Raw genomic sequence first — 22,401 nt, 5'->3', positions numbered from 1 at the left:
AGATAGTTATATCATACTGCAGCCGTTACTGCTACGTAAGGAAAAGCCGGAGGATTTGAGAAAACAAAGTGTTCTGTCATTTGGTGATTAATTATTAACGTTTCTGAAATGAGACGTTTCAGCTCTAAAAGAGCAGGCTTTGACGTAAGTATCTGATGATAAGTTATGAAATTTATTTCTGTCGACGTAATGTGCTCGATAGAAGATTAAAATATTTCTACATCAGCAAAATTCCAGAAACATTATTTGAGAAAGCATGAAATGATTTTATTTTGGATACTTGGAAACAATATTTTTGATCCTCAAAATGAGCTTAAAAATATTTAATTATTAATTGTAGTCCAAGAAGGTAACAGTAGCTATTTTCTGTGTCGATGAAATGCTTCTATAAATTTTAAATAATCTACGAAACTTTACAAAACAAGTCTAATGAGTTACTTTATAACCTTACTTTTACACCTATTTTAGCGATCAGTGAACCCATAGCAATACGGATATTAGTTTATTGCTAAGGTGTTATGTATTACAACAATGAAAAGAACAAGAAATTTTCATACTTAACGATATTAGATAAGAAATAAGATTATGAAGTAAATAAGATCTTAAAACTATATGAGAATTACAATTAGGTAAGGAAGGATCTTAAAAATAAATGGGAGTTAATACGAGGTAAGAGAATTAAGAGAGCAAATATAACGTTACTCTAAAAGTCGTGCTTTGGGTAATAATGTAGTGCATCGTTATTCAAAACGAAAAAAAAAATTCTGCTGTTTTATATAATTACATATCCAAAACACTGTAAAACCATTAGGTTTTTATCAGGAAACATGAAAAATAAACGACGCCCTTGCCAGTATTCAAACTCTAGAACTCTCGACTGCTCCAATTACACCACGTAAACGTACAGGGTAATGAGGATGAAAATTCGTTTAACAGTCTCTCCCACTTAAAAGGCTCCTAGGAAAGCAGGAACCTAATCAGAAAATCAAGGTGGTGACGAATTATCGCCGTTCGGGGAGCGTCATCAGGTTTATTTCGAGGCAGGAAATATGAAATGTCGGGATTGGAGCTCCAGACCTTACGACTACAAGCTAGGCGTACTTCCAGTTACACCACGACGGAAGGAGAAAATTCTTTGCAACATATTGTCTGTAAAAACATTATGCATCTATTTGGAACAGCAGAACTGCCGGTCATTACAAATTTGGTAAGTTATTACAATAACTTCTATGGACAGAACTTTTATGTATCCTAAAATAAGTTCAAGTAGCAATTTACAAAAGTGTAGAAAAGGTTTTATGACAGAAGTAGTAATGCTACAAATCTTAGATTACATATTTTTCCACAGTCTAGAAACCTCAAATAAATCTACCACAAGTAACAGGTTTTTTTTCCTACTACAAGGTTTGTTTTTGCCTAGAAAGATTTTGTTAAATAAAATACAAGACTGTCCTTGAAATAGAACAAGGCGAAAAAAGAAGTTTCTTGACTACTTTTTTCAGTTCTGCAGTCGTGTAAGACACGTGATGTGAGAGCTCATCACATTCAAAGCTGAATTTTTTCCTAGACAAGATAACATAAATATTTACTCCCAGATTTTACTACAATGGAAACTCGATTATACGTCATTCTTTTAACGGTTAGTTTCTCGTATCCTCCAGCTACTGATGCAGCTCGGTGGACAGAAAGAATCCACCACAATGCGAAGAAGAAAAATTAGTTGCATGATAAAAAGGATTGCTTTGTACCATATTTAAAGGAGAAAGAGAAAATGATGCTTTCAAGAATAGAATGTTGTACTCTTAAATCAAACTACATAGGGGGAAAAAGTCTATTAAAAATTGTCATATAAGTTCTCTAACTGCACCATATCATATTCCTTATAAATAATTTCTAGATCAGTCTGTAAAACTTCATGTATCGATGAATGAAAATTCAGCAGAAAATTCTCTCTTTCTCTATTTAATGCGCAATAAAGAACCGTCTCGTTATAAGTAGGACTGCGTACTGAATTTTTTTATGCTAAGATTTTGCCGGCAGCAGTAGGTAAAAAAATAAAAGTTCTTAGAAAATAAATTATATTTAGCCGTTGTCCTGTTGTGGATGGAAAGAGTTTTTGATTTAACTGTTATATTTTTTACTGTACATAATAATAAGAAAGCTAAGGAGTTTTTGTGTGATAAGTTTTCAATTTTAATCTTAGTTTTTATCCCTACACTGAATACACTACAAACTTATCTTCGTTATCGACTTCCATTTGGTGGAAAAAGTTTCATCTCAGCCTGGAAGATAGTCCTAAGACTGAAAGTTAATCGAGGTATCATTCACTGTGCTAGTTTAGTGTATTCCTGTTTTGTTTTTAGTCAGTCTTAGGCAAGAATTTATTGCACAATTTTTGGATAAACTAAACTTGCATTCATTTAGATGTGACATGATCAAATTCCGCTTCATTGAACTGAAAAATTAAATTGAATTTTTCGGCACAAAATGCCTATCACTTCCAGTTTTTAATGAATATTTTCATTTTTTGTTCAATAAATAAATAAATACATGTTTCATAAGTGGCTGCAATAAATATGGATTAGCGTTTGATTGTGGCAAAGCCCACAAATGCTATCTTCTTAAAAAGAGGGGTGATTTCATGAAGAACTTTTTAAAAGAAACATTTACGTTACACATAGAAGAAAATTACGAAAATGCTTATGCAGCTAGACTGTTTGGGATTGGAACCCAAGCTGAACCATCACTGTTCAATAGTCGGTTACTGGCGACACTACCACTATGTGATATATCTGTATAAATAAAAAGCGGTGAGCCGGGAAATCTCTGTTTTGGAAATTACTTTTTAAGTACCTACATTCATTGATAAATTATATTAAAAATGTTTGCGTTGTAATAAAATATTCCTCTGAAATTGAATAAACTGCATAAACTTTAAAAAATTCAAACAATTATTTAAAAAAAAAATTGCACTATATTTCAAATGAATTTTGGCTATTCTAGCAACGCCATATTTTTTCTATCTAAATTTTCGAAAGCAAAATGTTGTCAACTGTTATTTACGGAAGTCCTGTCATAGAAGTTTAAATTTTTTTTTAATTACATTTGTATATTTTGGCGATAATTTGAATCATTTTTGTCATTCAAATATATAAATTTCAAACGGAAACTTAGAAATTTGTTTTACTTTAAATGTGTTCAAAATAGACTTTGTGGAAAACAATGTGCGCAAAAATGTGCTAGTTCTGTTTTCTACGAATCATGCTTGATTCCTGGTATCCAAGAAAGAAACTGTTATCCAATTTTTGTCTTTCCTCTGCTGCATTTCATTCCGATAAATGGACAGACAAATTGTATTGAATTATCAAATTTCTCCCTAGCTTTCTTGTCATTTTTTGCCCGTGAAAGCCGGTTAGAGAAGTTACCTTTGTCCTTTAAAGTAATTCCAAAATATGGCGAGCAAACATATTTGAGCAGGAAGTGTGACATTTTTCTATGTTGTAAGAAAGAGGTAACTAGACCATTGCCAGAGGAAGTGTAGCAATTAATCACAATTTCCTTTTTGCCGAACCTATTGGGATTCAATACATTCTTAAAGAAATGAACCAAAAAAAAAAAAAAAAAAATAGAGGTAAAGTTGTAATCTGACCCTCCAAAGTTTAGCTTGACAACTAAGTGGTTCGGTACCTTTGCAGCGGGGAAGTGTAACTTCATCCAAGAGAGCAAATCATACTTTATAATAACCAAAAATGAAGTCAAAAAGAATTATTGTTTTGCAAATGGTTATAGCAGAGCACACATTTACTTGTGATACATCAAACTATTTCAAGTGTTTTGTCACATGTTACAGATACGATACTCTATCTTAAATATTTTTATCATGTAACTCACGTTCAACCTGTAGTGGAAAAGAGCAAATGATAATGCATTCTTCATCTGATCTCCAATTTCGGTGAACCTCACTATTTGAGAATTTTTTTGGTTGGGAGGAAAGTATATTGAATATATTGTTTCTATGTCACCCTTGCTATCCGACTTTGATGAACTCAAAATCCACATTGTCCATGGCGTCGTACCAGTCATATCAGCCATGTCAGCGTATGTGGTCTAAAATTACCATAGCCTAGGAGTGTGTCGCGTGACCCACACAAATCAGCTCACATATAAATATCTCATGTAAATCAACTTCAATTTGTGACTAAAGTGTTTATCGTTAAAGCTTAATTAGATTTACCACAAGTAAGTATGTGCCAATGAAACTGTTGGCATTAATCATTCTTAGAAAGATGATTCTTCTTGATTTAAAGTGATTATCGTGAGTATGGATGATGAAATATAACATTGAATTCCTTTTATATTAAGAAACACTTCCTCATGCAAAAGGATGATGAGTAAATGAAATTAAAAAAATGTGAAGATCCCGAATTCTGGGAGCTGTACTTAAATACAAAGCTATCAGGATGCCTTTCAATTATTTCGCTTCCTTTTGCAAACAATAATAATAATACTATAGAGTAAAATCAAGTCTTTATCAATTAACATTGTTTGAAACACAAAATCGTATAGAAAGGTTACTGCAATCTAGTATTGTCAATAAAAATTTCATTATTATCATTAGTTTAAATGGATGTTAATGACTGGGTACAACTAGAAGAGTTGGAGAGAAATCCTGCAACTCAGGTATGGTGTATGGAAACATTTTCTCTTAATTACACTAATGTTATAAATATTTAATGCCGAAGAAATTTGCTTTTATCTAGGAGTATCAAAACATTATTAAAAAGCAATAAATCTTATTTTTAAATCATTTATCTTATTTCACTGAAAGATAATATGCTGTTGTAATTCGGAAAATAACGAAAAGCATTAGAGTTTTTATGGATACATTTCTTTACTTTGCTAAGACATATTTCTTTCCCAAACTGAAAGCAAGAACACCTTTTTTTATGCGTTAAGAGTAATATATAAATACAGATGATAACAACTAAAAACCAGGGAGTGGAAATCAATTAATCTGCTATTGTAGTGAGAAAATTTGTGCTGCATAGTCATGTTTTTACGATATAAATATATGCTGTTCTAGCAACAAATGTGGATTTCATTTCGAAGTTAGTCTGCGTAATTTTCTAAACTATTGTTCCTTTAATTTTTTCATAAAGGAAAGCTTATAAAAGACAATATCCTTCAATGAGTTCAAGATCTTTATAGAAATTTCTTAAATTTCATTAGAAATTGCTAGCCTATAGGTTGGCAAAGTGCATTGCTTTGTAGAGAATGTTTTGACATTCTTAACGTTAAATAGGTTTTTTAGCTTAAACTTTTTTAAATGTTTTCTCTGTTACGTTTCTTTACTATATCATGTATATATTTGCCATATCATGTACATATATATATATTTTATTATATCATGTACATATTGTCACATTTACAGCGTGACATGGCAAATCTTACTGTTATGCAAATTCTCTTCCTTGGCGTGCCAAAGAATCAGTTTCCAAATTTTGCCCTTCGACATGACATAAGATCTGGAACTTTTCCTTCAAATTTTAACGGTACTGCCTAACAGACTACTAATTTTAAAAGATAACATATATTTCCTTATAATTTAAAACTATATTTCATTTCTTAAGAATAATCTAATCATTATAGTTTAAAATGCATTTAATTTATAACATAACTATTTGAAAGTAAGATTTGAAAAGTGAGATTATTTTTGAATATTATTGTTTTTTTTAAAAAAAAACATATTTCTGATCGCGTACATTACGTATGTAGGTGCAGGAAAAAACGTACTTTTTTTTTCACAGGTTCCTTTAAATCACAGGTGTTTGTTTAACAAATATCATATAAGAGCACATGAGAGTTATCTGCCTAGAGAGAGAAATACCTTTACTGGAGAACTTTCTAAGGGAAATTGGTTAGTACTTAGGTCACACATACTAGGAAATACAGAAAATATCCTTTTTGAGAAATTTTTAAATTTCTCAAGTGAGAAATATTTTATTCCTAAAAAATTTCGAATGAAAACTTGTGGTACCAGCCTATTCTGCTATGAATAAACAGGGCAGAAATACAATGAAAGTGTAGTAAACTTGCCACTAGACAACGTAAAGGATTATTAGGTAACAGAGTAACTCAGCACATTGCAAAAAGTTACAGTTGCTTCTAGTTACACTAAAGCCTCAAATATCTATAAAAATTATGAATTATTATGGTATATGGATATTCTACAGCACGATTTCGATGTCACACAGTAAGAAAATTGCGGATACCCTCGTAATATAGTTTCATTCTAGCACGTTAATTAATGCGTGCCTTCATGTACGTACTTCATGTAGGTATAACACTTCATGTACGTACATCTTTTGATAACATGATTTTTATTTTAAACATTTACAAAATTAAGTAACGTTCAATGTCATTGTGTATAATAAGAAAAACAACCTATTACATTTATTTACACATACAAAAATAAAATCAATTCCGGGAATATCCGCAGTCTCTCACGTTGAAATTCTTTCGAAATTAAATCGTGCTTATCATTTACACAATATTTATCTTGTGCTTCAAGTGTTCAGTAGTTAAACTTCATAAATTTAGTAACTGTGATTTGGAAGAAACTAAACAACAACAACAAACAAACAAAACAAAACAAAACAAAAAAACTGTTGCGTATAATGTGACTAATTTGCTTTATCGTTTTTAGGAGTAATTATAACGAAATAGTATTTCCTTTCGAATTAGGTTTGGAAGAAAGTAAAGTGTTTTTTAAAATAAAATTTATTTCTTTGGAGATGAAAATATATATTTTGAATCGCTAGTTAAAAGAAAAAAGCAACTCACTTTGCGAAAAGTCTGAATTTAAATAAAGGAACAATGAGAACCATTAAAAAAGTATTTTTTTGGAACACATCCCTCAATTTTGTATTTGTTAACCTCATATAACAAGGTTGAGGCAACACGATATTCTCTAAGATTCTATGTACTGTGTTATACCCGTATCATTGAAAATTAATTAAAAATGAAAAATATTAAACATTTTTTAAATCGCTTAATTTGCTATATTGATACTCATGATATATAAAAACTAAGTTTTACAAAAATGAAAGGGCAAAACCTCCCAGTAAAACCTCGTTTTTACTTAACTTTGAGTTCAGTGACATTCTTCATGCTCTGTTGCAAAATATAATTCTTTAATCACATTTATATACTTATTAATGCCAGTTTCTTATTATATTTATTCTGGTATTTGTAGTGCATTGTTTTTATTTTGAACAATTATTTAATTTACATAATCGAAGGAATTTATTCTACTGATTTAACTACTTGAAAATACAGATGAATTGCTATTTTTTATGTTAATTTTTCCTTTATTATTATTATCGTCGTATTAATCATGATTTTTAATTAATCATCCCTGGTATATCGGAAGTTAACTGCAAATCTTTGTTTTCATGGCTAAGAAATACTAAGTAATTTATTCTTGCTTCACCAAAGTTTCAAATTCAGTTACTTCTTGATTAAAATGTATAATTAGTATCGTTAGTTGGGGACTAATTTTATTCTTTCGTATCACAGACTCTTCAATACAGAAAAAAAAATATTGAAATAATGAAACCATTTTAAAATACTAGCTGAAAGATCATCGTTTCAAAGTTTTCCTTATTCAGTAGCTGATTGACATAACTGAAGCAGAGAAAGAAATAGTCGCCGTCCTAACGCGGAAAATGCTCAGAGTAGCTAGCTATCCAGTGAAAAATGAGCTCTCTTAATTTTGTGCTTTCATCGCCAAGAGAAGAAAGCCCATGCGAATCAGTTTGGTCGTGGAGTCAATTTTACAGTCTCTGTATACTTTCTGAATTTGATAAATGTGTTGCTGTACATTTGCGAGAAATAGTGATAACGAAAGTTTGTCATTTCCAACAATGTTGTAATAATGTCATCTTAAGTAGTACATATACGTTTCACTTCTTCTACAGGCAGCTTCTGCATACCTGTGATAAACTTAACCCTGCTAAAGAAAATTCTAAGTTTTTGAAACTCTCCATTGCTTTAAAGCGGGCTTCCTCTTATCCGGTCTCACTTTAATCGGCTTGCATTGAGTCCAAAGGATTAAACTTCTGTTGCGAACTGTTGCCTAGTGGTGCTGATTATTTTCCTAGGACAAAACTTGAACGGTTATATGTACCAAACATATGATGAAAATATCAGCTCTTGTTTAGATGCAGAATAAAATTTTTGAAATATTTAAAATAATATGAAGATGATAAGGTATTAATGTTATCATAAAAACATGAAACAAAATAAAATTAAAAATGAAATAACAACCTGATGAGTATTACGTGAGTCTTTTGCAAGGAAGTAGACTCCTTAAGATATTTAGCTCCGGGTATACTTCCGTCTCAGAATATATATTTTCAAAACTGAAATTACCAAACGAGTTCGTCCTTTGATTACTTGAAGATTTTGCAATATTCTTTTTTGAAAAATTTCTAATTTCTGCTTCCATGTTTTTTTATTTCTTTTTTATTTGGTGAGTTTTCTGTCGGTTTTTGCTCTGCTTTTATCTTCAAATTTCGATTTGCCTGATTTTTTAGTATGCTTAAAATAATTTGGGTGCCTATGGATTTTAGTGATTTTGCTGCTTCTACATAACACAATTTTTTATGGGGCTGTGCCTCTGCTCCTAATCATCTTGCTTCCACAAATGAAACAATTGTTTGTTACTTTTACAGTTTGTACCTCTTTTTCGGATATCTACTTCGGGCATAGTTGCGAGAATGCTGTGTGAACCCCTTTGCAGTTTGCACATAGTGGCTCTGCAATGTAATTCTCATTGTCATGGCCTTCCACAAAGCAGCGTGCACATGTGAATTTGGCACGTCATGACATCTTCGAGTGGCCGAAGCTCTGACACTGAAAGTATCGCAAAGGGTTTGAGATATAGGGTATTACTTACGAGAGAATGTAAATACTCGGCTTTAATACCTATCGGCAGATCAAGCGAACGGAAGGTCAGAATTACGAGTTTTGATCAACTGACCTTCCTTGCACATCTTGATCTGCCTAGAAGCACTAACTTTCTGGTCAGACAATTCAGGTTCCTCTTCTGACGCAGAAGTTCGATCTGACACCACGAAAGAAGTTTAGTCTTTTAAGCCCTGATACACTGACATCAGCTTGTTCGTATTTCTCTAATACAAGGAGGATAATATATTGTGCTGGAGAGACGGTTTGAATGAAAAGCTAAGTAAAAAATGTAATCCTATTGACATGCTGCCAGAAAATACATAGTTTGGGACAAAAGTTTAAACTTTGGTGTCGGAGAGTTAGAAGAGGAAATCTTTCTAGTTTTCTATCACTGGAAGAAATAGTTGATGAAAATAATTTTCTAATTCCAAGTGTATGTGAAAAAATTATGGATCATTTGGAAATATCATCAGTCATTTGATGTGTATTTTAAACCAGGAGAACTGAGAAAACTCAGAAACACTGATTATAAACATATAGTATATATATATATATATATCGATTTGGACAATATGTCCGATGATGGAGAACCGAAGAAAATCTTTCCGAACTATGCATAAATTGTGTTCTTGAAACGCCGTTTCAAAGCAATATTTTGGAACAAAACTGGTGTTTGGCAAAGAATATGTTCCCAAAACTTAAGGAACTTTCTGTTTCCGACGTCACACTTATGGAAGTCTGGATTTAGTGCTCTTTTGTCAGTCAAAACAAATTTCAGAAATGGCCCTTCTACACTAGCAGATATGCGAATGGCTGCTAGCAACAAAGTAGTACGATTTGAAAAACTCTTATCCAGTAAAGAGGAACAAAAAGTCATTAATTTTTTTTGGAAAGCTTTATACAAATGTTAAATTTTGTAATATATTCTTATTTCCATGTTTCATTTATGTTTATTATTAAAATTCCATTACAAGCTTTGGTTCCTTTTTCCGTAGGAACTACTTTAGGGGTGCCAGAGCATATTAAATTTTTTAGGGGTGACGGACAAGAAAAAAGTTGGAAACCTGTGCATTACGTGATATACTAACATCTTCTTACAAGGCACTATAGTAATATCTGTATCACATGCTTAAGATTGTAATAAAAGCTTTTAGTCCTACTAAGTAAAATGCTCTTCAAGATCGTCTCTTTCCCGATCTTTACAGGAAAAATGGACGAGTTTCAACGGCTTTGATGCATACAAATGGGGTGCAATGATTATCGAAAGATCTTCTTTGCTTTCCTGCCTGTGGGACTCTTGTGCTTCATTTCCGACTAAGCAAGCAACTCGAAGTTGCTTGCAGTGATTTGTTAGACAGAGATGTGATTGGAATTTCTGTCTCGGGAAAAATGTATCATATTAAATTTAGTATAGTGATATGAAATACATGATTTATGAAAAAAGGCAATAATAATTTATGTACTTTGAGAAAACAAGTTTTAAATACTGAAGAATTGGACTCCCTTTCAATTAGAAAATAGTAAAAGGAGAGGGAAGCGGTATATTCAGTCTTGATGTAATTTTGCTAACTGTATTTTCGATTTAAATTATATTAGGAATTATAATTTTTGAAAAAAGCTGAAAAGTCTTTTGCAGAATGAATTAATGAGGGACGACTTTGATAGTAATGTTTCGTCATTTAAAAGCTGGGGAAATTCATGGAAATTTTTGAGTGAGTCTAATATCTACAACAAAGTACCGTTATCTGAATTTTCTTAGATGGCATTGATTGTAATATTATTCACATTTGGAAAGCATTTAAATTTAGTTCAAACCACTAAATGCAGAATAACAGACGTCGAGCGACCTCAGAGAGAGAGAGAGAGGACACCGAAGTGCATATTCCAATTCCATGTGATACAGTTAGACTGTAAATCTTAAACAATTTTTGACTTTATAGCAGATGACAATGGTTAGCGTTTATACTTGATTTTGAAATAAAACCGACAATTATGTGTGGCAAATATGCATGTAGCTTGCAACATTACCTTTAGTGTATTCGATGTATCGATTTCTCCTATAATCGAGGAAATGTTTTCATAATCTGTCTGTTTACTGAAAACGTTGCTACAAATTTTAGCAATAAAATTTACATATAAACCTGTATATTATGGACACAAACAGTGATTCTTGGCGTTCTTATAGGGTATGGAATTAAGACACACAAGTGAAAATTACTTTTCTGATTGGAAATGTAACTAAAGGTGTTTAAGTTGTAACTAAAGGTGTTTTGAAAAATAATAAAAAAGAGAAACTTAATGCACAGGATAATCTATTTTTTTTAATCCGTCAGCAACGCAAAAAAAAAAAAAAAAAAAAAAAAAAAATTCATTATTTTGGGTGAATTTGAAGAGAGGAAATGTAAGTTTGTTAGAGGATAAAACCTTGAAATATAACAGGGAAAAAAATTTATCGTTTGCGTTTTTTATTGAATGTCTAAATATCTGATTTAGTTTTATTTGTACAAATAATAATAGTAGTAGATAAAGACGCTTACAGAATATTTGACTTATTCATTTGGTCTATGCAATGAGTACCAGTGATTGTTTTATCAAGGTTTCGATAGCCTTTCAAACTTTGTTTTATATCATGAACCGCATCAAATAAGACTATAGAATGCTCGAATGTGATTAAAAACTAGTTTCACTATTTTATGATTACATTCCTAGTCTCTGATCTAGTTTCAGATTTGAAACTCTCAGAGATAAGGACATTTGAAAGAGAAAATATACCTTTCTTTCCTTTGCTAAAAAGCGACACGATGACACACATGTTTAAAGAAATTATTACTTCAAAAGGATTCATCATTTATTAATATCTGATGTAAATTTAAACAAATACCTCATCAACAATATTTGTGATGTTTATTTTTATTAACACGTTATTTTTTATGCTAATTTTTTTCTGTACTTCTGCGCTTTCTTAAATTCTGCTACAAAAACCCATTTAATGTAAATAATAAGCAAGAATCTTAGTTAGGGAGTGTTGGCAACCTCAACCACAAGTGCTATAAGGTTTAGCTTTTACCTTCTATACATCTGTAAACATATTAGTTTTGTAATTGAAGCGAAAGGATGAATAGATGTTTTAGTTGCTTAAGTTGTTGTTATCACTTTGTTGGATATTAAACTGAAGACAGAACAAGAGTTTTTCGGACTGCTTAGGTATGTTACTCAGTGTTTAGATTAAGTATAATTAAGATTAAGTCTCATATAAAATTCTCAAACTAAACTGTCGTTCAAAGTTTTAACATTTCTTTGGAACATTCAGACTAACTATGCCAATATCTGCGCAGTGTCCCTAAAATATTGTGTCTTCTTAAAAGTTTTGCAATTTTTTTTATTAACACAATTGAAGCATCACAAAAACATAAGAAACTTTCAATGCATCACATTAGCACCATATTATTCTATAACTCTTTGCTATCTCTCAGACAGCAGAAAAATAGTTTTTTTTTAAAGTCATTAGGTTAATTCGTAATAAGTTATCGGAGTGCTGTTTGACCGTTGCGAAAGAAGTGAACGCCAGGCCATTCAGAAAATTTTGAACTGACCTGAAAAGAGGAAATAACGAGAAGGCAAGGTTTAGTAAATATGGAGGGTGACAAAAAACACATCAGCCATACTCAAAACTTCTTTTTTTTTTTTTTTTTTTTTGGTGACATTCATCGAAATTTGGGGCCGAGCATTGTCATGATGGAAAACAACACCTCTAAGATTGACCAGTTATGGATACTTTGCTTCTATTTATGCTTTTAAAACTGCCATTTGGATACAGTATTTCCTTAGATTTATTGTCCGATTTGGTGGCAACCATTCGTAGCATACTTTTCCTTTGTAATCCCACCACATTCAAAGCATTAGTAGTTTTTTTTTTTTTTTTGCGATGCAGCCCCCTTCGATGCTACTAAAAGCGATTCTTTGGCTTACCCCGTGATCTTTTTCTCGTAACATTATTATACAACATCTCAAACAACAAAGCCGTTTAAAAAGAAGTAATTTTTGAATTTTTGACAAAGAATTACTAGACAAAACTCGAGCAAGCTCTTAAAGTATGGGGTACTCATACATCGTAGCAACTTACATATCCAGTCTTCTTCAAATGAACATGTACTGTATTTTTTGGAATATTTTGTCCGTTTAATAGATCCTATAAATGTTATAACTTGGATTCTCAGCGTTAACTTTTTTTTAATATTCCTTCGTTCTTATTTCTTCTAACTCTTGTTTACAGTGGACCGTCGTCCAGGGTGGGCATCATTTTCGAGGCTGAAATGTCCACAACAAAACTCTTAGAACTGTGTTATCATAAACAACACTTTTTTCATATATAATACAAGTAGTCTGACTAACATTTTTTTTTTTCTTCTTTTAAATTAAAAAGCATGATTTGACAGAAATGGACTTTGCATTCTTAGCACTGCAGTGAAAAAAAAATGCTACACGCATGCTAGAACTATGAAATGTGAGTAGAAAAGACCATATTTTAATATTTGTTTCGATCAAGGTCACTTCGTACCAGCAGTAACAAAAAAATTAGAAGAAAATGCGTTTCGATTTGAAAACCGGCAGAACTTTTGAGATGACCCAATACAATAGCTTTTTTTTTTTGCCAGTTTTAAAAATATGGTTAAATTCAAAATAAATTTTCCGCTTCATGTCAGCAAGAAAATTTTTTATGTAATATTGGGGAAAGAGTCACGTTAATTAATTTCGCACTCTCATAAAAGATAATATTATTGTTAGTCAACGTCAGTAAGCGAAATGATACTATTATCTTTCATGCGAGTGATTTATCAATTAATGTGATTCTTGCCCCCTCTACCCCAATACTGCGTACAAAAGTTTCTAACTAAAAGGTAAATTTATTTTTAATTTGATCATATTTTTAAAACTGCTCCCTCCGCCAAAAAGACTATTGCATTCGGTCACCCCAAAAGTTCGCATATCGAATTCCATTTAAACTCGCGCAATTTCCGTATTTTTGCTTCAAAAATAAATAAAGAAAGAAAAAGTACTGCCTTTTTATCTATCTTTATTCAATTTCCCCCAAATTATTTAGTTTGGTTTGGTTTATTGATATTACGCAAAACACACTAGGGCTATCTGCCTAAGGGAAGGGATGCCTTCGTGGAGGACTTTTTAAGGGAAACGGGCTGGTATGCACGTTTACAAGTGGGGAAAACTACTAAAACGCTCTGCAGCCCGTTCGCTTGGAATAGAACCCAAGTCAGAACTACCAGCGATTTTACCGCTCGGCCGCTGTTGTGCACCGCAAATTGTTTAAATGTAACAAAATTTTAAATTTGCATGGACATGTAGAAACAATTTTCTAAGTTTATATCATCTTTTCCAGGAATATTGAAATACTGGAAATGAGTAAAACTCCCGAAAGGTTTACGTTAAGTCCCTAGAAAAAGTAACCGAGAGCTCTAAAGGTGATATGTTTTACTTCTCATTTACTTAACAAACAACTGCAATGTAGTTTTGCAAAACGTCTATTATTGTTTTCATAAAAAAACTCAGGCTGTTCAGAACTAATGCAAGATAACACGAACTGCACAACTGATCTAGCTATGCTAAACTTTCGAAAAATATTCAGCTTCATTTAAGCGACGTACTGTAGGTACATACAATTCATATCAATTTGTGCGGCGATTACTTTCAAAAATTAGGTAACAGATGTAAACTCTGCTTTATGACAGATTCTTGTTGAATTACAGAGAAATCAAACTTAAAATTCGAGTATGAGAAACATTATACTTAATAAATAGTATGCTAGCATAGACAATCAAATACTTCTTAATGGCCGGGGCTTTATTAAATAGCCATTAGCCTTGCGCCACTATAAGGGCCGGAAGTGGTCGCCATTTTATTATGAAAGCAGATAATAAGTAGCCACCGTTGCCTCCTATGTTACAACCATGCCTTCTCCGTGATTCAAACCGGGCCCATCGCTTCGAGAGTCAGGGTTGCTAACCACTATACCGGCTGTGCGGAGTAAACCAAATATAATGGTAATTTTTTAGAACGTTATAAAAATGGCGTATTATAAAAGGATTCGGCTCTTTGTATTTAACTTATAATTTACTTTATTGTGTATTCAGTTTGTTTTGTTAAAAAAAAGTGCGTTTACTGTTAGTTTAGCAGTATTAAAGAATAAAGCAAATGTCTTTGATTTATAACTGCTAGTCATATGTAGTGCAAATATCGTATTTCCTGACGTAATTTTTCCTCTAGCATTTTAGCGAAAGGTTCTGAAAATTAAAAAAAAAAAAAAAACTGTTCACATATTTTTTCCTTCCTCAGTACGTCCCGAGAACGAATACCTCTAAATTTTAAAATGGATTCGTTCATGTAGTGATTGTTTCTGTCTTTTTAACAATGATAAACAATCACAAACGGCTTGCGAAAGTCATGCCGAATCTTTCCCTTTTCACTGTTGAATTGTATACCAGCACAATACAAGAACAGACCCATCACGGCGAAGCAAATGCAAATTGACACTCAGTCTACGATTTCGCCGCGTCAGCTGCCTATTCACCTTTTGTAATTATTTATGGTTCATTTGAGGCTTAAGGACTAGCAGGAACAGCAATAAAAACAGGCGAGATTCAAGTTAGTGGCAAGTTGAAATGAAGATATCTTATTAGATATTGTAATAGTAATGTATTCTTATTGGAATTTAGGTTTCATTTAAAGAAAAATATTGGGATAATTACCTGTAATTTATTCATAACTACTTTTCGTTTGTTACGTTCTTACTGTAACCTTATCCTATAGAAAATAAATTATTCGCACGATAAAAGTAGTAACGAAAAAAGGGAGGAAATATGGAATAAAAGAGAAGTCAAAGAGAAAGTATGCAGCTATTAGCCTGAGGTTTCAAAAATTCATAGGAAGGAATAATTTAGTGTTGGAAGCATTCTTTATGAAATGATGATGAAAACACATATAATACGAACAGCAATGCCCTTGTTAAAAACTTTCTTTGCCTTCCAGTACAAGAAAACAAGATTCTTCTGTTTGCGATAGCTGAGAGCTTCTGTGAAATAGTTCATAAATCGAAAATGCCCGAATGTCAGGTCTTAAAATTAATCGCAGCTCTGTTCATGCTCAGTTTTTGAATGAAATGTAATTCCAGCCGGGGGATTAAAATAAGTTGGGCTGTCGCATTTAATTTATTATTTAACTATTTGTCACTAATTTCATAATCTTTTATTTACTTCTTTAAATTTTATTTAACTGTAGTTATTAAATATTTAACTTATTTATTTATGTTCACTTTTCTTGATGGCCCTTCGCAGGGCTCTGGCTATTCTAATTTTAGACATTAAGTCATCCGTAAAGAGAAGAAGCAGTTAAGAATTTTGGCCGTTCCGAGACCTTAAAAAATTCTACCCAACTACGCCAAATAACACCTAAAAGCTAAATTAATACTAAAAATGAGTATAATATGGTAAATAAACTGCACAGATAAATAGAAATGACATAGGCGCATAGCAATTTCATTTTCCAAAATTAGAAGAAAAAAAAAAAATAAAAATAGGAAGGTTTCGAGGTAATGGCAGCGATTACGAAGAAAGGTCTAAGAGGGAGATGACGAAGATCGTCGTTTTCACCCTATTACGTCTGAATTTTCGGTGTCGACAGTCAGAATTTGTAGTATTCTGTGGCTGATGAAAATGAAATGCGAAATGGCTTGAAATATGAGAGTATACCCATACTTCAAGCTGCTGATTTGTTTGCTGAGGTTGACCCTTCCTTTTTTTTTTTCCCTCGTGCAGTTCTCCGGAGGCAAACAAAATATCCTTCATAACTGCCTTTTAAATAAGCATCTTTTTTTAAAGATATACTTTTCTGCAAAGTAAATACTGCATTAAAAAAAGTGCTGAACGATATTTTTGCTTTTTTGCCTTTTTTCGTAAAAGGGAAAATCTTTGCATTTCGTTTGTTAAATGGAAAAAAAAGTATAAATGAAAGTATAAGGTTTTATGTTAATTAACCAATTATTATGATGCTACCTTTAGTATAATTTCTTTCCGCAGACCTGACTAGAATGCAAATTAATTGCTAATTATTTAAACCGAGGGTTTGTATGTTTAGATCAGAGCTTCCGGCAGTCTCGTCTTGTTGTTTCTTTCTATCGCAAACTCTGCCTAAGTTTATTTCCGGCTTTAGTATCTTGCTAGCCGACATTTAAAATACGCGCCTTTAACTATCTTGGGCCAGGTTTAGTAGTCTATTTTATGTGTAGTTTCAAACTACGCACATATATTTAAATTTAACTTTCTGTTATGTTAGCTTAAATACCCGAGATTAGCGGAGGTTTGTCCGTCGCACAAGCAATGATTTCTGTTTATTTAAGGGTTAAATAAAAAAATGTTATTTAACTTTTTTTTTAAAGTTTTGGTTATTTGTTTCGGACTAAAACGATAATTCGCTTCCAGCCTAGTAGAGTCTACTGGGCATTGACTTAACACAAGCTTCTAGATACAGCAGACCTCTACAAAGGTGTTTTGTAAAAGCGAAGTTAAGTAGAGTTAATGTTCGTAAAGTGATACTTATATCAGTGATACTTATATATGACTTTCATATTATGAAGACGGAGGTGGGATTTCTAAAAATGGTTTATCGATAAATAAAGTATTGTTATAAAATGGAAGACTAATGAAGGATCTTAAGCCGCTTTGGTTAACAAATAATTCTTATTTTTGGTAGGATACGATATTCCTCGGAATTAACATCCGTCTCATGGGTTAAGAAGCGCCTTTGAAAAGTATTTTACAAATTTTAGCTTCAAACTCTATTGACTGTGTAGGGTTCTACTGTATCTCGAAGCTTTTATCAGAGTCTTGCAGACCACACAAGACTGCTAGTGAGTTATCGCGTAGTCTGAAACAAATCCCAAAAAGGCATTACTATGTGCAATAGACGAACTTCCGCTACTTGGGAGTATTTAAATCATTGTAACAGAAAGTTAAATTTCAGTGTGGGTAACGTAATCTAAAGTTGCACATAAAACAGACTATTCCAGCTGGTTCGGATAATTAATAGCACGAATTTTAAAAGCGTCGGCTAGCAAGATGCTAAAGACGGAATAGAAACTAGGCAGATGTAGTAAATAACAAGACGCGTCTGCCAAAAGCTCTATTCTAGACATTCAGACCCTCAGCTTACATACGCAAAACAACTAATTTGCATTCTAGTTAGAACTACAGAAAGGAGAAGTTATAGTAAAGTCTTAAATCACATAATAATTGGTTAGTTAACGTAAAATACTTAAAAAGACTGCACTATATTAAATCACCTACTTATTCGTTGCAAAGTTTACTTTCAGGTAAGGCTACACAGTAAATAGCTTTGTCTCTCTTACTTCCTTGGCTGAATCTGCAAGTAAAATTTATAAAAGATAATCCTTTTCGCAGCGCATGTTAATCCTTTTCGGAAACGCATGCTTTACTTTGCTATCTTACCGCACATTTTAATAAAAAAATTTATATTTAATGCTATTTTTGCAGGTTTATATTCCCATCAACGCAGAAATTATATAAACTTATTTTGTAAACAGGATTTTTCACTTCTCCCTCCCCCCCCAAAAAAAAAATCCCAAATTAGAGGAATAAATGATAATTATAATGACGAATGTGATGAAAAATAATTTAACTGAAAACACTGTTAAAATTTAATATTCAAGTTATGATAATTCTCGCCATTTTTTAAGATGAAAATGTTAAAAATAGTTTCATTTTAAATAGGCTAGGAAATGTCTTTATATATACATTATGTCATTCTACAAAAATTATCGAACACCAGGAGCAGAACAATCGGAAAAGTTTCACGAATTTCTCACGATGCACCTATAACTTATTCCTAGGTTTTTCCTGAAATCTCTTTCACTATGTGTCCAAATGAATATTGACGATTTGTATAACCAGTTGTTCAGAAAATTTAGATTATGCTACATTAAGCAAGAAGCTTTATGCGCATTTAAAAAATTAATACGCTTAAGAACACATATTTTTAAGGCTGAACCGTAGCTACAGAATTTCTCTGTAATAATACTTTTAAGTATACTTTAGAAGATGGTCTAGAAAACAAATATAAAGTATAGTAGCATGGAATGCAAATGTCGAAATAGTTTTTTCATACTATCCTATTTTATTCTAATTATAAAATCTTCGTTTTATCAGATGATAGCTGTGGATACGTTTTGCTTGAAATGAGATACGCAATATATGCTTTTTTAATTTTTTTAATTTGCATGCAAACATATGTAAATGATTTTGATTATTTTATTATCATACATGAGAAGAATTTTTCATGGTGTTGCAATAGTTGTATCCTTCCTATAACAACGACAGATTTATAAAATGGTGAAATATAATGTGATGTAGTCTCGTATAACTTTTGAAAATGAAATATTTTTTAATGGTTCGTTAAATTTAGACACTCCGCAACCTGAAGTACCTTTTCTCCTCTTAAAAGAGGATTCAGAATTTGTATTTTCATATTCAAAGAAATATTCTTTTAAAAATGGGTTTCTTATTTTCAGACATAAATTTGTAACTGAAATATACTCCTAAAAATGGTAAAGAAAATTTTGTTCAAACGTTTGTTGTTCCAAAATCTCTATGGAACATTATATGTAGTGTATAAACATTAATGGAAAGAAAAATGAAAAATTAATTAAAATTAAAGAAAATTTTTAACACCTACCCAAAAATTTTGTTCAAACGTTTGTTCCAAAATCTCTATGGAACATTATATCTAGGGTATAAACATTAATAGATAGCATATTTAAATGCTTTCCATTAATGCTTCTACTGTTTTTTGCTCACCCTGTAACTCATTGCTTAGACGTAACAAGTGCGTGTTTCTAGAGAGTGAATAAATATACAACGTTTATTTTAACTTTGAGATTTAATTTTTTATATTGAATCTTTGCTGCATTTCTACTGTTTATTCTACTTCACCAGAAACTGCAAATGAAATGAGTTTAAATAATTTGTGAGAATCGTTTAAGAGTAGATAGAAAGTTGGCAGGCTTAATCTACTATACTGACATTCCTCTATTGCTGCCTATCTAGCGTTGTGCTACGAGCTGCTGAGTTTAATTGAAATAACTTTACAGTAAACTCTTCCGGAAAGCGATTTCGCATATATCTTAATTGCTTCCATTTAATTTGTCCAACGCTAGAATTTCATTCCCACTGAATTCAGCTTTCATTCCCCATTACTGAGTTCTTGCTGAGAAGTTATCAACAATTTAAAAAAAGACTTTCACCTGTTGAAAACGAAGCCAAAGGAATCATGCAAGTTACAAAAGTAGTTAGTGGTGAAGAATTTTCAAATATAGATGAAGGAGAAATCAAAGAATTAATCGAGATATGACGAATGAAGAACCGGATGATCTTATCATAGATGCCTTCTATAATAATAATAATTATAATAGACGCATCCCTCCTATAACACGACATATTTATAAAATGGTGAAATATAATGCTATATAGTCTCGTAAAACTTTTGAAAATGAAATATTTTTTAATGGTTCGTTAAATTTAGACATTCCGCAATGTGAGATACCTTTCCTCCTCTTAAAAGAGGATTCAGAATTTGTATTTTCATATTCAAAGAAATATTCTTTTAAAAAATTGGTTTCTTATTTTCAGACATAATTTATGACTGAAATATACTCCTAAAAATGGCAAAGCAAATTTTTAACACCTACCCGAAAACTTTGTTCAAACGTTTGTTCCAAAATCACAATTACGTAGTTTATGCAATCTACCAAGTGAACACTTTGAGCATAATATGCATACTGTATAAATGACGAGCACGACTGATCCAGTTTCAAAAAAATTTCAATGTGAGAGAACGGGAGGATTCCCGGAATTAATTTTATTTTTGTGTGTATAAATAAATAGGTTTTTATTGTTATTACACTCGATGGCATAGTACGTAATTTAATTTCGTAAAAGTTTAAAATAAAAATTGTTTTATCGGAATATGTACATACATAATGTGCTGTAAATGGTCTTACACATTATTATTAAAATTGTTAGAAGGAAACCGTGTTGTCCTGTTACCTGTTATACGAGAGCGATACTTATATTCACATTTCATCCCACAAGGGTTAGAACGTAAAAAAAAAAAAAAAAAAAAAAAAAAAAAAGGTTTTAGATTTTAAATTACGTCCAAACGGGCGTTTTTTTAAGATTTTGTGTGTTACCTTTATTTATTAAATATCATGTTTTTCGCACTTAAACCATAAAATTCAGTTCAAGAGCAATATCGCAAAATAATTTTATATTGAGCATATCTTTAGAATTTCGGACACACAGTCTCACGTGCTGGAGATAAAAATGTTTTTTCTGTACAACGTTGCCATCGCTCGCTTTGAAATCCTTGAGTTTGTTAATAAAAAATTCGTTAAAGTTTTACAAAATATGAAATCAATAATAAAACCAATTCTAAATTTCAAATTTGGGCTTCCAGATGCGTATATTTGCAGTAGAATTTCGTCATTCAAAATTTGATGGCTCTAGTTACGGTTGTTTTATCACAATGCGAGAAACATACATACATTTATGCAGATTCTTCATTATTTAATTTCTTCAAATATAATACAGGGGGATAATATTTGGTGGCAACAACAATATTTGGTCGTTTGAAAAGTGAATCGGACATTCAGAGTGATTCGGTGCAAAATGAAAACAATAGTCCTTCAGGGACAAAGCCGTTTTGAACTAATAGAAAAAAAGAAATTGAAAGGTTTCCGATTTAAAATTACGTCCAAAATGGCGTTTTTTTAACGTTTTGTGTGTTACCTTTATTTATTAAATATCATGTTCTTCGCACTTAAACCATAAAATTCAGTTCAACAGCAATATCGCAAAATAATCTTAAAATGAGCATATCTAGAATTTTGGATACACAGTCTTGCGCGCTGGAGATAAAATTTTTTTTTTACTGTACGTTACCATTGCTCGCTTTGAAATCCTTGTGTTTGTTAATCAAAAATTCGTTAAAGTTTTACAAATGAAATTGGTAATAAATTTATGAAATCTATAATAAAACAAATTCGAAATTAGGGCTATCAGATGCCCATATTCGATGAAAGATTACGTTATTCAAAATTTGATGGCACTAGGTACCGTTGTTTTATCACAATGCGAGAAACATACATACATTTATGCAGATTCTTCATTATTTAATTTCTTTAAATATAATACAGGGCGATAATATTTGGTGGTAACAATTTAAAAAGGGAAAACGCAGAATGTGAAACAACGCAAAATGCCAAAATGAAATTAATAGTCCTTCTGGGTAAATTGCCCCTTTGGACTAAAAAATAATATTAAATAAACATTTTATTTTATGTTGGTTGTT

At 31.6% G+C, this 22,401-nt stretch overlaps 1 long non-coding RNA gene across 2 annotated transcripts in view; it reads left to right on the top strand.

Moving 5' to 3' along the window:
- The window catches only part of LOC146992835 (uncharacterized), a 62,685-nt gene that overhangs the window by 1,773 nt on the left and 38,511 nt on the right, over positions 1-22,401 (top strand). Inside the window, exon 1 of one of the 2 annotated variants that reach the window (XR_015039147.1) lies at positions 973-1,207. The exons of the other annotated variant lie outside the window; for it this stretch is intronic. This is a non-coding gene — a long non-coding RNA (uncharacterized LOC146992835). Of the gene's footprint in view, positions 1-972; positions 1,208-22,401 lie in introns of those variants that run through there. 2 annotated transcript variants of the gene reach the window in all.

This window comes from Stegodyphus dumicola, chromosome X2 (genome assembly GCF_044657685.1).
Source record: "Stegodyphus dumicola isolate Sdum_Otavi_A_Nest chromosome X2, ASM4465768v1".
NCBI lineage: Eukaryota > Metazoa > Arthropoda > Arachnida > Araneae > Eresidae > Stegodyphus > Stegodyphus dumicola.
Note: the sequence above shows the minus strand (reverse complement) of the source record. Positions and strands in the feature narration are given on the sequence as shown.